The sequence below is a fragment of the Ambystoma mexicanum genome, chromosome 4p, assembly GCF_040938575.1.
Source record: "Ambystoma mexicanum isolate Mex_15411 chromosome 4p, UKY_AmexF1_1, whole genome shotgun sequence".
In the NCBI taxonomy this organism is placed as follows: Eukaryota; Metazoa; Chordata; class Amphibia; order Caudata; family Ambystomatidae; genus Ambystoma; species Ambystoma mexicanum.
Window position 1 is genome coordinate 1,061,129,348 of NC_090927.1, and position 15,733 is coordinate 1,061,145,080.

A 15,733-nucleotide genomic window follows, 5' to 3' on the forward strand; every position below is an offset into this window, starting at 1 on the left:
AACCAGTCCCAATTGGGACCTTTTGGACCCAGTCCTGGCGCCAGTGGCACCAGGCTCATAAATATGCCCAGTCCCAGCGCTGGAAGCGCCGGGCTCATAATGCTTGGGTGGACTTACCTGCAGCAGACCATGCTGCTTACTTGCCTGCCAGTTGAGCCCCTGATCCTCTTCTGTTTGGAACTACTTTTCCTGTGGGTGGGGCAGGAGCCACTCCCTAGATTCAGAACACTGGAACTCTTCTGGAAAGCAGTAACTCTTTTCTTACCTAGGCGTGGCTGTGGAAGGAGACACCTAAGCACTACAGGAGGCTATTTAAACCACACCCGATGGATGAATCTTGCTTTGCGTTATTCTGCATCCTCTGCAGCAGAACGCTCATCGTGTCTTCTGCATGATCCTGGGCCTAAGGAGAAAGGCTTACCATCCTGAATCCAGTCTTCAGCAACACCTATAAAGACAAGAAAGAACATGTTAGCATTACGGTCTTCAGTGACAGCTCTTCACTTACCTGGTCCATCGGCTGTCACCAACGCCTCGCGCTGCATTCCGGCATCCGAAAGACAAAGGCTTACCTACTCTTCGTGCGCTCCGGAGGTCTTCACACTGCACTCCGGCATCTGAAAGACAAAAGCTTACCAACTCTTCGCACGCTCCGGAAGCCTTCGGCGCTGCATCCCGCATCTGAAAGACAAAACAAGGTGCGTTTAAAGACATTGGGGAACTTTAATACTCACGTGCCATTACTCCTTTCCACATCAAACCCAGTGGGTATTCCGGCACCCTGCAGCCGCTCCGAACTGGTACCTGCAAAATAAAAAGACAGTTAGAGCGCATCGTGAAGCAGGCAACAAGCGCTTACTTACGTGCTTCCAGGCGCTTCTATTCATCACACGGGCTCCATCTTCAACTCACTTCAGCCCGTCATTCGCCATCGCCGGAACCCTGCAAAACAAGAAACATCATTACTAAAGACTTTAAAGACATTAGAATTACTCGAAACTTACCGTTCGTGCAGTAAACGACGGACAGCAGTCCTCTGAAGTCAAGAGGCCTGCTCCCCTTATCCAGTGAAGAAACTGGTTACAGCACCCTGCCCCGAGGCAGATGGAGAGCACAGCGTTCACTTACCTAAGGTGAGAGCGTTAACCTTTGGGGTTCTACAGGAGAAGAGAAAGGGAAGAAGAGAGAGACATTCAATAACCCAGTTCCTTAATCCCATATTTTCTATCTGCAGACATCTTACCCTTCAAGTCAGACATACAGTGCACAGAGGTCCAGCCCAAAGAGCCAGCCGTGTGTTACACATCACCTTTGCAGATACGGTATACGCCCAGTCAAGACCGGCGCCTCTACGGGAATCAGGTGAGCGTTACAGAACGCAAAGCCTACCACAAAACTCCCGTCCAGGCGCTATGGAAACCTTGGATACCGACCAGCTAGCCCAGTTACTTGGGGAACTAAGGGCAGAAGTGCATGCAGCCCGTCAGGAAACGAACGCTCTAAGAAGGGAACTGATTATTTCCAAGGAGCGAACAGATGATCTCGCTAGACAATTGCTACAGTCACAAGCCACAGACCCCGTTACCCGCATCTGGGGGAAATCTTCCTTCTACATCCTCTATGAATCCAGTGCAGATCAACCTACCTGGGAATCTACCTCTGGCTCCGCCCGAACGATTTTCTGGTGACCCAAAGAGGTTTGCAGTATTTATCAATCAGTGCCGGTTGCATTTCTTATGCCGGCCAGCAGCCTTTCCAACTGATCAAGCTAAAGTAGCTTTCGTGCTTTCGTACCTTAGTGGCAATGCGGCAGACTGGTCGATCCCTCTAGTAAATCAAGATGATCCGGTCCTCCATGATTTTCAAGCTTTTCAGCTCAGTATGGAAAAACTGTTCGCAAGACATTCACAGGGGCAGGCCTTGGACAATGAGCTTCTTTCGTTGCGACAAGCTAATCAAGACCTTTTGGCTTATATTGCGTCTTTCAACAGACTGATAGTGGAAACTCAATGGCCTGAGGACAAAAGGATTACGCTGTTTTATAGAGGTCTACGTGGAGAGCTCAAAGATGTGTTAGCCCAAGTAGTGAATCCCCCACAAGATTGTTCGGACTATATAGACTTAGTCGTTCAAATAGATCACAGACTGCAGAACAGGAAGGCCGATCGTTCCAAGTTTGATGCTCGAGTATTTTCCAAACCGCCAACTCCTTCCAAAGGAGTAGACTCCGGGGAACCCATGCAAATAGGGGGTCTGAAAGGTCCTCTAACACAAAAGGAGCGGGAAAGGAGAAAACAGTTGCAATTATGCCTCTATTGCGGAAACTCAGGGCACTTTCTTCGAGACTGTCCGGTGAAACCTGCCAAGAAGGCAGTAGGAGCTGCAGTTACCAAAGTTACAAACTCTGAGCAGGGAAACGACCTCGCCCGACAAGAATAGAGGTCCTCTTGCCGAGCGTGAAAACCAGTTCCGTGACCTCGCATTTCGTGATACCTATGGTCCTCATTAGCCCTGATAATCCGGATCGATTACATGCAATTGAAGCTTACGTCGACAGCGGTGCCATCGGCAATTATGTGGATCATGAAATGGTTTTGAGGATGAATCTAACTCTTTGTCCCAAGGCTGTAAAGGACGTCATTACTACGGTGGATGGTACGGAGATAGCCTCAGGGCCAGTAACGCATACCACTCAAGAGGTGACGCTAGTAAGTCAAGATGGAGACCATGAGAAGATCGTGTTCGATGTGATCAAGGCCCCTCAGTTTCAGATTATTCTAGGAATACCTTGGTTAGAGAAACACAATCCTCTGATCGATTGGCGAGCAAGAACGGTCCAGTTTCCAGAATGTGTCTCTACTTGTCACCCTCCACCTGGTGTTGCACTGGCAGCAATTTCCTCAGAGACTCCCCAGTTACCTCCCGAATACCTAGAATACCAAGATGTTTTCCGGAAGGATCAGGCTAACTCTCTACCTCCTCATAGATCTTATGACTGCCAGATAGACCTGATACCTGGATCTACTCCTCCTTGTAGTAGAATTTATGCCCTCACCGAGCCTGAGAACCTTCACCTTCGACAATACCTGGATCAATACCTGGCAAATGGGTTTATTCGTCCTTCCAAGTCCCCTGCTTCTTCAGCTTTGTTCTTCGTTCCAAAAAAGGAAGGAGACCTTAGAACTTGTATAGATTATCGCTCCCTGAACCAGATCACCGTTAAGAATAGATATCCGTTACCTTTGATCCCTGAACTCCTGGACCAAGTCAGAAAAGCATGCATATATACAAAGCTGGATCTTAGAGGAGCTTACCACTTGGTACGAGTAAAAGAGGGCGATGAATGGAAGACGGCCTTCCGCACCAAGTATGGACTATTTGAATATCAGGTCATGCCCTTCGGACTTTGCAATGCCCCGGCCGCCTTTCAATATTTTATGAACGATGTCCTCAGAGAGCTCATAGATGTGTGTGTTGTTGTTTACATTGACGACATCCTCGTTTATTCTTCATCGGAATCTGAACATCGGAAACACGTGAAAATGGTCCTCGAAAGATTGCGTCAACAAAAACTTTTCGCTATGTTGGAAAAATGTGTTTTCAACGTGACTGAAGTTGAATTCTTGGGATTCATATTATCACCTGGCGGAGTGCGTATGGATTCAAAGAAGGTCGATGCAGTTCTCAAATGGCCATCACCATCCTCCGTAAAAGGTGTGCAAAGCATGTTAGGCTTCGCTAACTTTTACCGCAGGTTTATCCCCGAATTCTCTCGAATAGTCCAGCCCATCACTGCCTTGTTAAAGAAAAACAAACGTTTTGAATGGTCTACCGAGGCGGAACAAGCTTTCCAGGATTTGAAGACTAAATTTATCTCTGCACCAATCTTAAAACACCCTCGCCCCGAACTCCCCTACATCGTGGAAACTGATGCTTCAAGCCTTGCCATGGGGGCAGTTCTATCACAAAAGGACCCGGTAACCAATCAGTTGCATCCCGTGGCATTTTGGTCCTGCAAATTCTCGCCTCCTGAAATCAATTACACGATTACTGACAAGGAACTTCTGGCTATCAAGTCTGCCTTTAAGGCTTGGCGGCATTATCTGCTGGGGGCCCGACACACTGTTACTGTGATTACGGATCACCGAAACCTGCAATATTTGAAAACCGCAAAAGCCCAATCCTCTAGACAACTCCGTTGGGCATTATTCTTTGCCGAGTTTGACTTCATAATTACCTATCGACCTGGTACAAAGAACGGTAAAGCTGATGCCCTTTCTCGGATGGGAGTGGAAGAACACTTGATCAACCCTAAACCTGTACCAATCATTCCCGAACAAAGAATTCTGGGTGTAATCGCCACAGAATCCATAGAGGAAGTTAAGGATAAGGCCAGGCAACTTGTAACTCCAGCAGACATACAGAATTGGCATCTGCAGGGAAAGGACTTTGCAGTAAAGGACAACTTATTGTATTTCCAAGAACGATTATACCTACCCAGCACAGATTTACAGAAAAAAGTAATCTCTTGTTATCACGATTCTTTAATGGAAGGACATCCCGGTATGGCCAAGACCTCAGAAAAGATCAAGCGCTACTTCTGGTGGCCGTCTTGGAAAAAAGATATCAGAGACTTCATAATGTCCTGTGGAGTATGCGCCCAAAACAAGAGTCAAAAGGAAAGACCAGCAGGCCTCTTACGCCCTATTGACATCCCACCTCGCCCTTGGCATACGCTTTCTATGGACTTCATCACCGATCTACCTCCATGCTCCGGATACAATACGATTCTAGTAATCGTGGACTTATTCTCCAAGATGGCGCATTTCATTCCGCTCAAAGGCTTGCCAACAGCAGCAACTCTGGCCCGAGAATTTCTGGAAAACATCGTCTGACTGCACGGTTTTCCTTCGGTTCTAATTTCGGATCGAGGTAGTCAATTTATTTCTCATTTTTGGCGAAGTTGCTGTCGGTCGGCTCAAATTGATGTGAGACTATCGACCAGTCACCACCCTCAGACCGACGGACAAACCGAGAGGACCAATCAAACTCTGGAACAGTATTTACGCTGCATGCTGCAACAAACTGAAAAAACTTGGAAAGACATCCTTTGGATCGCCGAATATGCCTACAATAACTCTGTCCATTCGGGAACTGGGAAAACCCCGTTTTTTCTTTTGTACGGCAGTCACCCTCGAACCTCGGAGTTGGATCCCCTCCAAGAGCTTGACACACCAGCAGTAGACTACCTGCATTCTACAATCACCCAAGCCTTTAAGGAAGCTGTTTCTCACCTTCAAAGGGGTAAAGAACAATACAAGAAAGGAGCAGATCAACATCGGAAGGAAGCCCCTCAATATCAAGTAGGGGATCAAGTCTGGTTATCCACCAAATATCTACCTCTAAAAGGGCCACGCACATTCAACCCAAGATACCTTGGTCCCTACTCCATCACTACCATAGTAAACCCAGTAGCGGTCAAGTTGGACTTGCCCCCGCACATGAAGATACATCCGGTCTTCCACGTCTCTCTATTAAAACCCGTGCAACCTCAAACCCGACTAACTAAATCTCCAAAACCTATCCTAGTTGATGGAGAACTCGAGTTTGAAGTCAAAAGCATTCTGGACTCCAAGATCTCCAAATCTAAACTATTTTACCTAATTGACTGGAAAGGCTACGGCCCCCAAGAGAGATCCTGGGAACCTGCTGAATATGTCCACGCTCCTCGCCTAATCAAAAGATTTCACCGAACATTTCCTGACAAGCCAAAACCCCCAGAGAAGCCCGGTTTGGGAGGGGCCTTGAGGGGGGGTACTGTCATGATCTCTGCTTCCAAAAGGTCAGGGTTTTCCCAACTCCCTTGGAAGCAGATCCATAACCCAGGTTCCGAGTGCCAACCAGTCCCAATTGGGACCTTTTGGACCCAGTCCTGGCGCCAGTGGCACCAGGCTCATAAATATGCCCAGTCCCAGCGCTGGAAGCGCTGGGCTCATAATGCTTGGGTGGACTTACCTGCAGCAGACCATGCTGCTTACTTGCCTGCCAGTTGAGCCCCTGATCCTCTTCTGTTTGGAACTACTTTTCCTGTGGGTGGGGCAGGAGCCACTCCCTAGATTCAGAACACTGGAACTCTTCTGGAAAGCAGTAACTCTTTTCTTACCTAGGCGTGGCTGTGGAAGGAGACACCTAAGCACTACAGGAGGCTATTTAAACCACACCCGATGGATGAATCTTGCTTTGCGTTATTCTGCATCCTCTGCAGCAGAACGCTCATCGTGTCTTCTGCATGATCCTGGGCCTAAGGAGAAAGGCTTACCATCCTGAATCCAGTCTTCAGCAACACCTATAAAGACAAGAAAGAACAGGTTAGCATTACGGTCTTCAGTGACAGCTCTTCACTTACCTGGTCCATCGGCTGTCACCAACGCCTCGCGCTGCATTCCGGCATCTGAAAGACAAAGGCTTACCTACTCTTCGTGCGCTCCGGAGGTCTTCACACTGCATTCCGGCATCTGAAAGACAAAAGCTTACCAACTCTTCGCACGCTCCGGAGGCCTTCGGCGCTGCATCCCGCATCTGAAAGACAAAACAAGGTGCGTTTAAAGACATTGGGGAACTTTAATACTCACGTGCCATTACTCCTTTCCACATCAAACCCAGTGGGTATTCCGGCACCCTGCAGCCGCTCCGAACTGGTACCTGCAAAATAAAAAGACAGTTAGAGCGCATCGTGAAGCAGGCAACAAGCGCTTACTTACGTGCTTCCAGGCGCTTCTATTCATCACACGGGCTCCATCTTCAACTCACTTCAGCCCGTCATTCGCCATCGCCGGAACCCTGCAAAACAAGAAACATCATTACTAAAGACTTTAAAGACATTAGAATTACTCGAAACTTACCGTTCGTGCAGTAAACGACGGACAGCAGTCCTCTGAAGTCAAGAGGCCTGCTCCCCTTATCCAGTGAAGAAACTGGTTACAGCACCCTGCCCCGAGGCAGATGGAGAGCACGGCGTTCACTTACCTAAGGTGAGAGCGTTAACCTTTGGGGTTCTACAGGAGAAGAGAAAGGGAAGAAGAGAGAGACATTCAATAACCCAGTTCCTTAATCCCATATTTTCTATCTGCAGACATCTTACCCTTCAAGTCAGACATACAGTGCACAGAGGTCCAGCCCAAAGAGCCAGCCGTGTGTTACACATAACCTTTGCAGATACGGTATACGCCCAGTCAAGAGCGGCGCCTCTACGGGAATCAGGTGAGCGTTACAACTGCTCTTGAAAATTCTTAATGTAAACAAGCGGATCATTTCCGTCCTGTGTCTTTTTCGTCATTGTATCTCCCATATCGGACGTGTCCGGATGCAGTACACTAAGCGCATCCCAGACTGCTGCTCTGCAGTTATTGAATGGTGCTCCATCATGAGCAGTGTTAACTGTAGTAACACCAGCATATCCTGCTCTCGACCAAACGTCATACGCTCTCTCACCAAGTATGGCGATCAGGAGACACGGGTTTCCTGCCGTCATTTTTTCTAACTCATGTATCCAATTCCCAGTGCCAGACGTTAAACTCGGGAGTTTACACCTTAAATTGTCCTTGTCCATCTGGGGCCACGGTATATACTGTGGTCTGGCACCCCATTTTTCTAGCAAGGGAAACTGTGAAGCCCCAAACTCATTCTCGGTTCTCATCATGTGTCTATCCACTGCATGGACAATATTCCTGCACCGCCTTCTTCCTGGCAGCGATCTTAATCTGCTCACATATGGTGGCAACTCCCCCCTCTCACCATGGAGTTTCCCTTTAGGTCAGTCTGACTGTGTCAATGGTTCTGACGCCCTAGGTATAGGTGCGTTTAAATCTGACCATCTTACTTCCTTATCCATTGAAAAACAACCCTCAGGACCACATACATCTCCTCTCTCTTCCCCATGGAAGGTCTCTCTCTTCGTCTGACATTTCTTGGGCCCAACCCATGCAACTTCTCTCTTCTTCATCTCTATTTAGTGTCAGTCTATCTAAAGACAGCTCTTTATGCTTCATGCTACATGAAGCTTCCTCTGTGTTGTACAACTGAGTGCTCTCCAATCAATGGTTTTTTTCCCTTCCCCTTTGATTCTTTCTGGGCTTTCATTTCATGATAAACTTTATTGATCGTTTCCCCAATGCTCCTAGAGTCAAACTCATCTTCTAGATTTGCTCTAGACCAGCCTGTCAATGACTCGTATTCTGGAAAGAATTCCTCTATGTCATCCCATGCTACTTCTGGATTAGGATTCCTTACTTCCTTCTCCAAGCGATCAAGATTGTGTGCTCTCTGCCTTCTTTTGCATTCCATATCATCGTCAAATTCTCTTCATTTTCTTGCTTCCTCTCTGACCCTGTATTCCTCTTTTTTCTTCATATCTCTTCTCTCATATGCCCTTCGTATCTCCTCATCCTTTCGTCTCTGTATTCTTTTGTCCCTGAATTTTTGTTCCTCTTCTTCCATTCTTTTTCTTTGTAGCCTTTCCTGCTCATCGACTGCTCTCTAACTGTTATCTCATTCTCTTTGCTCCTCTGCCCTTTCTTGTTTTCTCACTTGCTTGTCTTGGTATAACTGCTCTCTTCTTTGTATATCCTTCCCTTTCACCTCTTCTTCTTTCAATCGTTCCTCTCTTTCCTTATCTTTTTTGTCTTGCTCGTCTTGATGCTCCCTTTGCCTTACATCCTCGATGCCTTTACCATCGAGTTTGAGCAAAATCTGACCACCCATCCATTCATTCTTTAAGAGTGCTAACTCATCAGTGTTATCTCTTTCTCCATTCCATCTCTTTATTTCTCTTCCTAGATCTAGAGATGTGCTTGCTCAATCACTTCTCTCCTTATCACGTCTCTCCTTGTCCCTTGGGACCTTAGAGATTACATCCCTCTCAGTATTTCTCTCTGGGCCCTCGTCACTGCTTTGTGCAGGTGACTCATATGCCAGGTTGCTATACCCTGTTGCATACCCTGTTGCTGCCTTAAGCTCCCTCAATGGGTATAACCCATCGTCTTTCTTATTTTCGTTTTCTATTTCAGCTGGGGCAGAGGGAGCAGAGGGCTCCTCACCCCGACTTTGCATACATTGAGTATCCAATCTATAGGAGGCGGTTAGTCTCGCTCCTCCTGGTACATTTTCCGAAGCACTAAGCTTGCTAGTCGCTTGTCTAGATTTTTTGCTGAGTACGCTGCATGCAAATATGTCATCATATGCTGCCGGACTGCCTTTGATAGTGACCCTACTTGCGGCCACGGCATGAACATTTTATCTGCGGTTCCTTTAACCCATTCTGCACTATACTGTCCAAGCTTAGTTGCATGTTTCGGCAATTGCTTGCAGAGGTGCACAAGTGGAGTAATATCCTCCATTCTCAACCTGTTACTCTTAACCTGTTTAACACTTGTTTGCTTTTAATCACCGATTTAAAAAAGCGTTTCAGAAAAACAATACAATATGAGCGAGCACCAATCGTCAGAGGCTCCAATGCTTTTAAACAACGTTTTTTACTTTAATCTTGCTAAAAAACAACCACCAGGTTTAATTCAAGACAATCAATATGTTTTTTCAACTTCGCACTTCTCTATTTGTCATCAATTTTTGCTATGATGTCATCATTTTTTCACAATCACATAAAACAAACAGACAAACAAACATTCTCGACCGGTCACATATAATCTTCTCTACAGTCGTCTCTAAGACCTGTCTTGCCCTCTAAGATACTCCATACAGAGCTTAAATGAACCTCTTTAGATTCGTCTTTAATTGAATCAGTCTTCTATGTCATCCGCTACGGGACTTTTGGTTCAAATTTCTTCTGATACGTTCTTTGAAACGCAGGCCAGGGCATACTCTATTTATCGTGGCCTCTCTCACGATAGTTATTGCTTGGCCACACTCAAGTCAATATCTCATTCCCCATATATATAACACTCTTATTCTCATGTTATGTTTATCCCGTCTCCCTCCATTACTCACTTTTTTCTTCACTCATCACCCATACATTTTGCCAACTCTTTCAGTTTTTACTTACCGCTCTCATTTCGTCTTCCGACTCTTTCGTACGCCTTTTTTACCGCCTCTTCAACCTTTGGTTCGATCAGCTTCTCGTAGACGTGGGAGGGGATTCTGTCTGAAACCAGGGCACCCGTCACACCGCGCTTGCAAGCTTTTTCAAATTACACTAACCACTATCTACGGAGAGCTTCACATTCTTCCAGCCGAATGGCAAAGGTCGTTCAATATTGCCAGAACTCTAAAGTTTACTTAGGGCAATAGCTCTGAACCATCCTCTACTATCAAGTGAACTGGTTACTCCAGCCCCTTTGATGAGTAGCAATTACCCTGAGATGGATGGGGATGCAGATTTGTATTCATACATCAATAATAGAAACGACTCAGGTAATTGGCAAAAAGAAGACTGTTTTAATTTCAATTATCTAAAACAGGGAGTAAAATGAACATCAATTAACTCACTCGATCCTCTTACTCAAACATTCTTAGTAAATACTGAGATCTTATACACAAAACTCGTCATTAATTACGTCAACCCACGTATGTACTGACGTCATCCTACGTGGCAAACTACACAAACCTATGAGTATGGGTGATTGGCTATGAGTGAATGTCTAAATATATGATCCATACTAGTCTAAAAAAGTGAAAGAAAGTGATAGGCTTCTTAACATCCGTTAGGGCAACTAAGCCCTCCGCACAAAATGACCACAAAATCTGTTAAGGATTTCAATCAGGCAATACACCCTGGTCTCAGCCTAGTATGCAGTGCACAAATGAAATACTTATTTTATTGTGTCTATAGGTTCAATATTCTGAGTGATATACCACTCATATCACACCCCTTCTCAAACTACCCCCAGGTCACAATGGACCAGGAATCAGGCTGGTTGGTAAAGGTAATATTTATTTATTTAAAATTCAAATCAAACATATGTTTTAATATATGGGGCAGAAATCACCAATGTGGTGACAATACAAATAGGAAAGTAGGTCATGCAGTTGAACTCACTTTTAGCAACACAAAATATAAAATACAAAGAAAAGAACAGTTTTGGCTTGTTTGAAAGATAGCGCTTAAGTTAAGATTTCCCCCTGCAAATTTCTCAAGTTACAAATAAGCAAATCTACACAGATGCAAGGGAGCAGCAGGTATTTAGGAATAAAGAACAGTATACAGGATTTGAATACAATCTTCCCTCCCCAAACAAGAGAGAAAAACTGTTTGGAAATCTGACACTTTTAAAATGACATTCGAAAATTGCTGAGCAGAACAATGAAAAGTGTACAAAAGTCCTTAAATCAATATACATTTCTATGGGAGCAACATGGGAAAGATGCCAACAAACATAGGCTATAGTATGAGCAACAGTAAACACTTTGAATATTTATGGAAGTTTGGAAAAAATTGAAATTGAAAAACACACGTGTAAAACCTTTGCAGAAATGTGAATTCCCGCCTAAAATTCACTAAACAGTTTTTAAGAAAAACGGGTGAAATACACTGTTTTTGTGTTGGGATGCAGCTAAAGGTCTTATGTTTAAGTCACAGTTGAAATGAAGTCTCTAGCTATTAAATTGAGGATGTTATGCAAGGTTGAATGAGAGGTGCTTTTAGAAAAATAGAGCAGAGAAAAACAGAAAATCGGTTTTAAGATTACAGGTTAATTTTACTTAAACTAGATTTAATGGCTCAGAAAAAGAGAATGCCACCCGTGAATCTCCACAGTTACACGGCCGCTTGTAACCCTTCATGTGGCGGATACCCTGTTTTCTTTATGGGAATTACTTTATTCAATCAAAATCACTAATGGCTTATGGTCTAGTAAAACAGAATGAGAGAAAATCGGTGCTAACACTAAGAATCACAAACAGGGTTGCAAGAATGGTTCTGGGAATATTACAGGTTCTGAATGTAAATATAGGATGGTTTATAGATTGGGATAGGACAAGTCAAGGCAAAATATGCTATGGTTTACTATGATTCCTATTGATACTTACAGTCCACTTGAATTTAAGATTTTGGACCATCAAGGACTCTGGTCATCACCCGGATCGGATCTAAAGGACAGCAGGACACATCTGATGGAATTGGGTCAGCTGGGCAGTTCTGGTCACCTGGACTGGCACCTCGGACTGGACTACACTGGACTGCGTGGGTTACTGGAGACCGGAGATCAGTTGGATGGCGAGTTTTGGCAAGCAAGTATTTATGGTAGCAAGCCAGAGTGGATCGAATTGCTTCCCTTAAGTTTTGGGATGGTTTCAGAATTTGGGCCTAGCTGAAAAAGAGTTCAGCAATGCAGAGGCCTTGGCTTTTCAAAGAAATCTGGAATCGGGAACAAAGATGGAGAATTCAGGAACAGGGCGCCACGCAGAAATCAGGATGGAGTCAGGAATCAGTGTGCTTCTGTGTGTGGTGAGGTCCCTTACTTATCATGCCAAATGGCATCACCAAAGTTTATGGTAGGGGCAGACCTACTACCCACACCCACAAGGCTATGATTGAACAAGCGCACAGTTCCCGGCTTGCTCTTTGCTGGTTGGATGAAAGAAAGGGCTGTTGGATGACCTGGAAACCTCTCATAGTTATTGGGACCAAAATCTAACTTCCCAGAAATACATATTAATGTAGTTATGCCCTCTAAGAAAATCGGACACATAAATTACATATTTCGTGGGCCACATTCTAATCCAACTCTCAAGTCGGTGGGACCCAGTTTAGTCTTTCTGTTGAATTTTGGCAATTTTAACCATAAAAGGTTTGGCCTAACATTTCCCAATTCTGTACATATATGCGCATATACCCCTAGAATATGGGTACACAATATTATATTTGCAACATTAATAGTTTCTGCGCAATTGGTCATTCTTCATAACTTCAGTTCCTTACGCAGTAAGAAATTCTACCAAGTTTTCAAATGAGCAGCAGAAATTCAGATTTAGATTTACTTTTCACTCTTTTCCTATTCTTGCTGCCAAGTTAAATGTCTTGAAGTTCAGTGGCAAAATAAGCATTTTAAACCCAAAAATCACATCAGTTTTTTTTTCTTTCTTCCCAAGTGTGAGCAAATGGCAAATCTTTTGAAGTTGAATAAGGGGCATCTCCCTTGAAAGTGGAGCTTCCTGCCCCTCCCCTGGAAGGGTGAGTGTCCAAGCCTGCCATTGTCTTCGCTTGGGGCACAGATGAATGTCTAATGCGAGGCCTCCCAGCAGCAATTAGCCTTTCCTGCCAGCAGTGGAGGTGTCAACCTTTCTCAGGCTCAGAGCAGGGTTGTTTTTTTTTCATATAGTTGATTAACTCAGACTAGGCTTAGCTTTAAGTTCCACCTAAATCTTTCAGTTAAACATATAAAATTAACACAGTTTATAGGTGGATTTTTTAACATTAGCAATCCTTTGACATTCTTAAAGAATTAAGCCTTTAAACAAGAACATACTTTAAAACAGGCGATTTTGCCTTTCATTCATGAAATAGCACATTAAACTGATCACTTTAAATCCGATTTTCCTCTGAGGCAAATACACATTTTAGTCAGCATTAGTTCTTCCCTTGAGTGCTGGAATGTGTTGCAGCCTTGATACATGTATCATGCCTTTGTTTAGAGTTTCTCTCTGCACAGCTGATTCTGATACTTGTTGCAAAGTTTAGCCACGTTTTTCCCATGGAAAATGAAAACAAGGATTCCTGGGTTGCTTTTATGAAGATACTGTTGCCAGGAGCCGTCATTCCAATGAGGCCCAGTTCCTCTGAGCCACACTGGATAGTCCTGGGCATTGCAGGTCCCTTTTAATCTCAATGATTCAGTAGAAATGAATGGATCTAGCGCCAAAAACAGCACTTTTTAAGGTTGAAAAGCTAACATTTTAAAAGACATTTTCGGTTTTCAGCACAATGATGTTGTTTCTTTCCTTGGCACCATGTTGAATGTGGCAGAGCCCACTAGCATGCTCCTGCAGTGAGGACTCTGTTTTCACACCCCTGACCGTGTCTGGCAGGGCATGCAGACTTTTTATGGTTGTGAGCCCAACGCAGTTTCAAGATTTTGGCGCGCACAGGAGTCAGCGCATCCATTCTGGGCTGTTTCTTTCACCATTTCAGTAGAGTGATGTAGTGAGGTACATTGGAATGGGTCAAAATATCCCACAGAACGTCACTAAATACACAACATCCCATTGGTTACACAACTATAGGACCCCTAAATACACAGTCCTCTCCAATTGGTTGGCACTCTAACCTCCGTTAGTACTTTTCCATCTACGTCTAGCAGCATACTGGCTGGCCATCCAGGTGCTGGTGAGTTCGCCTTAACTATTGCTTCCCACCAATTAGCATATCAATCCATCATCAGCTCAGTGGTCTACTGTCAATTAGGCTTTGAAGCTCTGCCTTTAGTTTGTTCTAATCTCTGAGAAATTCAGGGAGTGAGGGCACGCTCTGCACTCGTGAGTAGGTGTGACCATCTCGTTCGTCCAACTTAATTCTTCCACGTGACTAGAGTCCATGAAATTGACCTTTAAGTGCATTAAAATACAATGTTTTAATGAATCTCTGACGTCTTTCTTGTTTTTGATCCTTTATTAAAAAATATGCAAAGATTGGCTAGTAGCAGAAGGCTTAACACTACACCAATCCCCTGCTAGGATAAGGAGCTGTTGACAGTTCACAGGCCCTTTCATGGATGATGGTAGTTTTCCAGAAGGGATTTAAAGGCCCTTACCTAAACAGTCCTTGAGAGACCGAGAGACTACCTAATGGAAGAGCCAGATGCTTCACGGCAATTGGATAATTAGTACCTAGGAACCCCATCTTAACCTCAGGGGGAAATTGGATTCCTGGTGACTTTCAAAGAACGATCTGGCTTGGAGAAAAACAGTACAGGAATGTAATTTGGGGTGACCAGGGGTCGCAGCCACAACCCCCGGGTTCTCCCTTGCTCCCCCTACAATCTTCCTTGCTACACCTGTTAAAAAAAAATATATATATTTTTTTTTAAACTGAAGATCCTGGAGTAGCGGGGTCCCCCGCAGCCCCTGCCATGTGGGAGCCTCACCACACCAGGTCTGAGTGTGCCACAGCGCAGTCTTCACCCATGAGGGTGAAGGCTGGGTCAGTGCTTTTAGCGTGAGCAGGAAGCGCTTAGTAGGGGTTGGAGCTGACCGTGACATGTAGCACGTGTCACATGCCACATTCAGCTCCAACCCCTTCTCCTCCGGCTTTCTCGCAGCTTATATACAGGAACCAGGAAGCTCTCCCACCTTCCTGGTTCATATTTGTGAGCAGCACAGAGGAGCTGAGGGTGGCCTGGAGTGAAGGACTGAAGCTGGAAAAACAGGTAACAAGGCTTTATTTTTTAAATGTGATGTACATTTTGCATGTGTGAAGTGCATGTCAGATTTATGTGTGTGCTATGGGACAGTGAGTGGTGGGTAAATGAGATAAAATGTGATAGCGTGTGTGTTTGAATGTTCTGGGTCAGTGGAGGTGTGCCTGTGTAGATAATGCAGTGAGAGTGAATGTAAGAGAAGGTGTATGAGTGAATGATTGGTGGGTGACTGAGTATGAATGTGGTAGTGTGTATTTGAATGTTCTGGGTGATTACCTGTGTAGGGAATGGTATGGTATTGTTTATTTATATAGCGCCTATACACAGGCAAGTGTTTCAACGTAGAGAGAGTGGATGTAAGCGAAGTG

At 44.8% G+C, this 15,733-nt stretch overlaps 1 protein-coding gene across 1 annotated transcript in view; it reads left to right on the plus strand.

Annotated features, from left to right (window-relative positions):
* Positions 1-15,733, plus strand: part of GPRC6A (G protein-coupled receptor class C group 6 member A) — a 590,379-nt gene that overhangs the window by 418,589 nt on the left and 156,057 nt on the right. The window lies entirely within an intron of this gene.